General features: G+C 35.3%; 1 protein-coding gene across 3 annotated transcripts in view; it reads right to left on the minus strand.

The window, feature by feature from the left end:
* Window positions 1-9,186: 9,186 nt before the first annotated feature.
* Window positions 9,187-9,224, minus strand: part of zmiz1a (zinc finger, MIZ-type containing 1a) — a 564,484-nt gene continuing 564,446 nt past the window's right edge. For all 3 annotated transcript variants that reach the window (XM_061937708.1, XM_061937724.2, XM_061937717.1), the window contains one exon: window positions 9,187-9,224. This exon is cut by the window's right edge and continues 600 nt beyond it. The gene's annotated coding sequence lies outside the window, so the exon portion shown is untranslated.

A 9,224-nucleotide genomic window follows, 5' to 3' on the forward strand; every position in this document is an offset into this window, starting at 1 on the left:
ACATTTTATGGTATATTTTTTTAAATATATGTTTAACAATCCTAAATCATTATTTTCTGCTGTCTACAAAAGGTACTATAAAATGTACATTTACAGTAGTAACATATATATATATATATATATATATATATATATATATATATATATATATATATATATATATACGTATATATATACACATATACTGTAAATTGCATTACAGTAAATGTAATTTAATTACATTAAATTATATTTACTGTAATTTAATGTAAATTACAGTAAATTCACATTTACTGTGAATTTAAAATGTACATTAGAGCAGTAACATATATATACATATTTATATGTTACTGCTGTAAATGTACATTTTATAGTACCTTTTGTAGACAACAGAAAATAATGATTTAGGATTGTTAAACATATATTTAAAAAATATATATACATACACATACTTACATATATATATATGTATGTATATATATATATGTATGTATATATATATATATATATATATATATATATATATATATATATATAATTTTACTATTGTTTACCATTATTCATAAAAAAAAAATACTAAAATTATCAACTGTTATCTGCTTTTTACAAAAAGATGCATTTTTGTGAATTAGGAACAATTTTTTTGGTAAATTTTAGATGTTTTTTAGACTGTTTTTAAATTAATTCCAAGAGAATATTACAAGTGGTGCAACATGTAACGTCAGTAAGTTTCTCCTATCGTGACATTAAATGACTAATTAAGCCTCAGCGTAATTATGTGCAAATAATTATTATTTACAGCTATATTTCAGTATCAAGAGGCACGTCAAACACGGCGTTTCTCGGAATACATATTTATTAGATAAATATTAGGGATGTCACGTCATCTAACTACATACAGATTTGCAAGAGTAAAAAAAAAAAAAAAATCACAATGTTTATCGGACCAGTTTCCAATACGAAATAATGAAACCCCCAAAGAGCCACAGATTGTACGCATCTTTTCCCAAATTGCATAAAACAATAAATGTGGACATTTTAATGTTAAGTTTTTTTTTAATACAAACTCTGAAGTTGTGATCACCAAATTACAGAGCCCCTAAAGGGACATGGGGGAAACATTTTTTTGTATAATTTTATTTTATTTTTTTATACATGTATCTCGTGCGCACGAGAAACTTTTTATAAAGTTATAAAAAAAAATTAAAAACCTTTTTATAATTTTTTTTTAGTCATGTACGAGAAACTATCTCGTGCGCACGAGAAACTTTTTATAAAGTAATAAAAAAAATTAAAAACATTTTATAATTTTTTTTAGACATGTACGAGAAACTATCTCGTTCGCACGAGATACATGCCCAAAAAAAAAATTATAACATTTTTTTAATTTTTTTATAACTTTATAAAAAGTTTCTCGTGCGCACGAGATACATGTCGAAAAAAAAATAATAATTATAACTTTTTTTTTTTTTGGACATGTATCTCGTGCGCAGGAGATAGTTTCTCGTACATGACTAAAAAACAATTATAAAAATGTTAAAAATTTTTTTTATAACTTTATAAAAAGTTTCTCGTGTGCACGAGATACATGTCTAAAAAAAAATTATAACATTTTTTTTTTATAACTTTATAAAAAGTTTCTTGTGCGCACGAGATACATGTCTAAAAAAAAAAATTATAACATTTTTAAAATATTTTTACAACTTTATAAAGTTTCTCGTGCGCACGAGATACATGTCTAAAAAAAAAAAATTATAACTTTTTTTTAATATAACTTTATAAAAAGTTTCTTGTGCGCACGAGATGCATGTCTAAAAAATTATAAAAAAATTTTTTTTATAACATTATAAAAAGTTTCTCGTGCGCACGAGATACATGTCTAAAAAAAAAAAATTATAACTTTTTTTTTATATAACTTTATAAAAAGTTTCTTGTGCGCACGAGATGCATGTCTAAAAAAAAAAATTATAAAATTTTTTTTTTTATAACTTTATAAAAAGTTTCTCGTGCGCACAATATACATGTCTAAAAAAAAAAAAAAAAAATTAAAACATTTTTTTTTGGACATTTCTGGACAGTTTCTCGTACATGTATAAAAAAATTCTAAAAATGTTTTACATTTTTTTTATAACTTTATAAAAAGTTTCTCGTGCGCACGAGATACATGTCTAAAAAAAAAAATTATAACATTTTTCAAATTTTTTATAACTTTATAAAAAGTTTCTCGTGCGCACGAGATACATGTCTAAAAAAAAAATTATAACATTTTTTAAATTTTTTTATAACTTTATAAAAAGTTTCTCGTACATGTCTAAAAAAATTATAAAAATGTTTTTAATTTTTTATAACTTTATAAAAAGTTTCTCATGCGCACGAGATACATGTCTAAAAAAAAAAAGTTATAACATTTTTTAATTTTTTTTTATAACTTTATAAAAAGTTTCTCATGCGCACGAGATACATGTCTAAAAAAAAATTATACATTTTTAAAAAAAAATAACTTTATAAAAAGTTTCTCGTACATGTCTAAAAAAAAATTATAAAAATGTTTTTCATTTTTTTTTATAACTTTATAAAAAGTTTCTCGTGCGCACGAGATACATGTAAAAAAAAAAAAAAAAAAAAAAAAAAAAAAAAAAATTATTTTAAAAAATGTTTCCCCCATGTCCCTTTAGGGGCCCCGTACCAAATCATTTTGTAGCACCTTTTTTTGTTTTGTTTTGTTATGAAGTACACATGTCATAAGAGGAAACACACAATCTTACACAAAGGAGAAAAATGTATTGTGTTTCTTGGGAACATAAAGTATATTTGACATGAATGAACAGGCGAGGTTAACGAGGTCATCAAACATGTGTCCAATGGGGGATGTCCGACAGGAGGATGCTGCAAGCTTTACAAATTCTAAATACACTATGCACACTCCCTGTGGAGAAAATGAATACATTTCTTTTTTTTTAATCATGTCTCTATTTGTCATTTACATTATGTACACTCACACACACACACACACACACACACACACACACATCCCGACACCTCGCTCCTTAATTTCTTTTTACATGAAATTGCTTTAAAAAAAAACGGTCAGACAGTTCCACGCTGGCTGCGAGTGGACAGCACAATTTGGAAGGACGTATTTGGTTGTGTACAAAAAGGGATGAAAAAGTCTCCAAATGAAGTCGATTTTAAAACGTCACTTTGAGTGTACTGCATCGGACTCGTCACAAAAAAAACACAATAATTTAAAACCATATAAAACACACAATATGTGGGTATTAAAATGCACTTTAGGGAGTAATCCAATTTGATGGGGAGTTAGGAGAAATTTGGATCTCTAAGCTGCTTTTACACTTCATTTAGACAACATCAGATCACGGACATTCTAATTATAATAAAGAACAAAAGAGGGATGGAGTGAAAAGGACACACAATACAAGGCCAGAGTGCATTTGGATCAATTAGGATTGTGAGAGTGTGTGACACACACACAACATTCACACACACACACACACACACACACACACACACACACACACACATACAAACTTCCTGCTTGGACCACACACACACACACACACACACACACACACACCCTCACACCCACACACACCCACTCACACGCACACACCCACACACTCACACACCCACACACACACTCACATACCCACGCACACTCACACACACCCACGCACACTCACCCACATACACTCACACACACACACCCACACACACACTCACCCACACACCCAAACACACACACTCACACACACACTTACACACCCACACTCTCACACACACACTCACCCACACACCCTCACACTCACACACGCACACACCCTCACCCACACACGCTCACACACTCACACACCCACACATGCATACACCCACACACCCTCACACCCACACCCTCACACCCACACACTCACACACTCACCCACGCACACACACCCACACACTCACCCACACACCCTCACACACCCACACACTCACCCACACACCCTCACACACACGCTCACACACTCACACACCCACACTCGCATACACCCACACACCCTCACACCCACACACTCACCCACACAGCCTCACACCCACAGACCCACACTCACCCACACACACGCACACACGCTCACACACTCACACACCCACACACACTCACACATTCAAACTTCCTGCTTGGACCACACACACACACACACACACACACACACACACACACACACACACCTGCCCACACCCACACTCACACACACACACACACACACACACCCTCACACCCACACACACACTCACACTCACCCACACTCACACCCACACACGCTCACACCCACACACGCCCACACACTCACACTCACCCACACACCCTCACACACACACACACACACACACACACACACGCTCACACACACACTCACACACCCTCACACCCACACACTCACCCACTCACCCACACACCCTCACACCCACACACTCACACACACACACTCACCCACACACCCTCACACTCACACACACACACCCACACTCACTCACCCACACACCCACGCACACACACACTCACACACCCACACATACAAACTTCCTGCTTGGACCACACACACACACACACACACACACACGCACGCCCAAACCCACACCCACACTCACACACACACACCCTCACACACACACTCACCCTCACACTCACACACCCACTCACCCACACTCACACTCACACCCACACACGCTCACACTCACACTCACACTCACACTCACACTCACACACGCCCACACCCACACACACCCACACCCACCCACACCCACCCACACACACACACACACACACACACACACACACACACACACACACAGGTTATCATTTTGAATGGGGACCAAGTTTTTGATCATGACTTGTGGGCACCACCCTTTTTACAGGTTGTGGAGGCATAAAAAAATGGTGTAAAATGTCCACTGCCCAGTTAGCTCATACACGTCTTTAAATCTCTGGATTGATGAAGTACATTCTTACTGGGGACCCTGGGGGAAAAAGAGTTAATATGGTTCATGAGGACCAAATTTAAAGAATTTTGCATAACTCACACTAATTTGTACGGATGCAATTTGGGCTGCTGTGCAAATGTCTCACACTCAAAACTAACCAGTAAACATGTTTTATGGGCCAAAGCTTAAAAATCATCTTCAGAATGGATCTGACTATCATTTTAAAAAGGTTTCCCTTTAGGGGACCTGTTTTTTTTGTCCCCATACCGTCAGAGGTCCCCTAAAGGTGACTGTGTAAACCAGACCTGGGCAAATTAAGGCCCGTTGAGCTTTTCAATCTGGCCCGCCGGACATTCCCAAATAATTTTTTTAGATCTTTAAGATGGAAAGTGTAGCTGCCATTATGATGTGCAGTCATGTTTTCTAATGATCATAAGTCTTCAACTATACTAAGTATTTCAATGGTTGGAATCTGCACTTATATACCAGTTACTATGGTCATCTAATGAGTTACTATGGTCATCTAATTAGTTACTATGGTCATCTAATTAGTTACTTTGGTAATCTACGTCACAGCAGCTCAGACGAGGCACCAAGCAGTGTGGGCGGGAAGCGTTTCCACAGACGCGGAAGGAGATTTTCACAACAAAGTTCTAAAGCTTAGTGATGTATAGAATAGAATAGAAAGTACTTTATTGATCCCTTGGGGAAATTCAGCACATATCAGATACATCAGATTGTAGGTGGGTTTATTTTGTACCCTTCGCGTTCATATTTCACTGTTTGTTGCGTTTCACTTGATTGTAAAATATGTCGATCGAAAGGGGGTGTGACGTTCTTATGTTGTCAATATTCAGTGTTTTATCGTTCATAGAAAAATGTAAAATTCCATTACGTTTTTTTAAGGCGGTCTGTCATAACGTTTTTAGCATTCAATCAGACATTATTGTGAGGTTTTATATTAGATTAAATTCTTTGGCTTTTAACACTACGTGAGTTGTGTGGTCCTCTGTTGTCCTCTGTGTGTCATGTCTGTGTAATCATGTTTTGTTTTAGTCATGTTTTGTTTAGTTATTGGACTCTTTAGTTTCTGGCTTTTCACTCCCTTGTCTTGTTTCCATGATTACCCATTAGTTTCACCTGTTCCACGTTTGGACTCATTGTGCACTCTTGTTTGTCACCATAGCAACCCATTAGTTTTCACCTGTCACGTCACGCACCTGTTTCACGTTTTGAGTCACGCACCTGTTTTCGTTAATCATGTCTGTAGTATTTAAGTTCATTGTTTTTCAGTTTGTCTTTCTGGTGACATCCCCACAATTATGCTCTGCACATTTCTGACACTTGATTTCATGTCCATCGTTCATGCTGCTCCTTTTAGTCCATGCCAAGTAAGTTTTGTTTATTAATGCTATAGTCTTTTGGTTTCATAGTTTGTTCTCCGCCACTGTGCGCGCTTTTCGTTTGTACTTTTTTTGCTATAGTCTTTTGGTTTCATAGTTTGTTCTCCGCCACTGTGCGCGCTTTTTTTGTTTGTACTTTATTTTGATATATTAAATAAATCATGTATTTACATTCCCGTCTCGCCCGAGCCAACTTTCCGTTGCATTCCGGAAAAGCAAACACCCAGGACCAAGTCATGACACTGTGTTTTTAAAATTTTGATTTCTATTTACTGTTTTAATTGGTTTTACCCTTTAAAATAATTTTTAATCACATTTATTTTACATTGTTTTGTTTTATATATGTATTTATTTTTTGTTTTTATTCAGTCATTGGTGGAGCTAAGGATAATATTTGAACATTGTTTTTAATATTGTTGTGCTGCACTTTGGAAACATTTTGTTGTTTAGATGTGCTATATAATTAAAGTGGATTGGATTGTAAATTCAGCACATATCAGATATATCAGATTGTTTATTTTGTACCCTTCGCGTTCATATTTCACTGTTGGTTGCATTTTTGTTGCGTTTCACTTGATCGAAAGGGGGTGTGACATTCATATTTTGTCAATATTTAGTGTTTTATCGTTCATAGAAAAATGTAAAATTCCGTTACTTTTTTAAGGCGGTCTGTCATAATGTTTTTAGCATTCAATCAGACATTATTGTGAGGTTTTGTATTAGATTAAATTCTTTGGCTTTTAACACTACGTGAGTTGTGTTGTCCTCTGTGTTTTTAAAATGTTGATTTCTATTTACTGTTTTAATTGGTTTTACCCTTTAAAATCATTTTTAATCACATTTATTTTATATTGTTTTGTTTTATATATGTATTTATTTTTTGTTTTTATTCAGTCATTGGTGGAGCTAAGGATAATATTTGAATATTGTTTTTAATATTGTTGTGCTGCACTTTGGAAACATTTTGTTGTTTAGATGTGCCATATAAATAAAGTGGATTGGATTGAAAATTCAGCACATATCAGATAAATCAGATTGTTTATTTTGTACCCTTCGCGTTCATATTTCACTGTTGGTTGCATTTGTGTTGCGTTTCACTTGATTGTAAAATATGTGACATTCACATGTTGTCAATATTCAGTATTTTATCGTTCATAGAAAAATGTCAAATTCCATTACGTTTTTTTAAGTCATAACGTTTTCAGCATTCCATCAGACATTATTGTGAGGTTTTATATTAGTGTTCCTAAAAATAGATATCCCGGCCCCCAGACACATTTTTTCTCTAAATGTGGCCCCCGAGTCAAAATAATTGCCCAGGCCTGGTGTAAACAGAGCGATGTCCCCATTAAGTCAGCATTGCCAGAACACACACACACACACACACACACACACACACACACACACACACACACACACACACACACACACACACACACACACAGTACCATGTATAGTGACAGTAATAGATGGACACAGCACTGCACTGTATTCACAAAGCATATTTACACAGTGGAAACACTGTTGGATCATGCAGGTGTGTGTGTGGGGTGGGGGGTGGGGGGGGGGGTCACTATTAAACACACTTTTCCAAAATCTAAGAATGATCTGCTTTGGTGACGTTTATGTCCGAGCGAGGGGAGAGGGTGTACAATCTAAATAAAGCACATAAAATGACAGCAATTAACAAAACAAAACAAAAAAGAAAGTGTGCTAAAGTAATAAATATGAATGGGATCAAACAGGCGGGACGACAGGACGCACAAATTGGCACAAATGCACTTTGAACAACGACGACGACGACGACAACAACAACAAAAAAAACGGTGCTAATTTTGATGAAGAGTGAGACGTCACAATAAATAGAGCATCTAGCGGAGTTGCAAAGAGTTCCTTCTTTACACACGCCTGGTGCACTCTGGGGGGTACAAAGGTTGCTGGAAGAACACGTTAAGAAATAACACATACACGGAAAAGATTCCTACGGAGCCCCGAAAGGGACATGGGGGAATTTTTTTTTGTTATATATGTATATATATATATATTTTTTTAGACATGTATCTCGTGCGCACGGGAAACTTTTTATAAAGCTATAACAAAAAAAATAAATACATTTATAATTATTAAAAAACAATTTTTTTTTAGACATTTATCTCATGATACATGTCTTACAAAAAAAAAAAAAAAAAAAAAAAATTATACCATTTTTTAAATTTGGGACAGAGGACCCTATTGTATTTCTAGCGTTTTATTATTATACCGCCGCCTCTTTGAGCTGTAATTTGACCCCCTTAACTTCAAAACTCACCAAATTGGACACACACATCAGGACTGGCGAAAATTGCTAATCAAAAAAACAAACCCCAGAACTCAAAATTGCGCTCTAGCGCCCCCTAGGAAGAAAACACAAGACAAAACTGCCTGTAACTCCCAGTAGGAATGTCGTAGAGACACGAAACTCACTTAAACCTATATTTCATACACTGACAACCCCCAGCAAAAATCAACAGGAAGTTTGCAATTCCCCCTTCAAAACAAAAGTTGTGTAAAAACAGTCACCTTTTTTCAAACATTATCTCCTCTGAGCGCGTTTGTCGTGTCGGCTTCAAATTAGCACAGGGGAGAGATTGAACCCTTCTGATTAAAGAGTTTTAATTACTGCTCCGGTTTGGATTTTATGAGCCCTCAAAGTCGGTCCCGTCCATCGCTGCTTGCAGCTTTAATTTTTTTTATAACTTTATAAAAAGTTTCTCGTGCGTACGAGATACATGTCTAAAAAAATAAAAAAAAAATAAAAAAATTATAACATTTTTTCCTCCCCCATGTCCCTTCAGGGGCTGCGTAGATTCCCTCCCGGGTTTT

This window comes from Nerophis lumbriciformis, linkage group LG02 (assembly GCF_033978685.3).
Source record: "Nerophis lumbriciformis linkage group LG02, RoL_Nlum_v2.1, whole genome shotgun sequence".
NCBI classification, from domain to species: Eukaryota; Metazoa; Chordata; class Actinopteri; order Syngnathiformes; family Syngnathidae; genus Nerophis; species Nerophis lumbriciformis.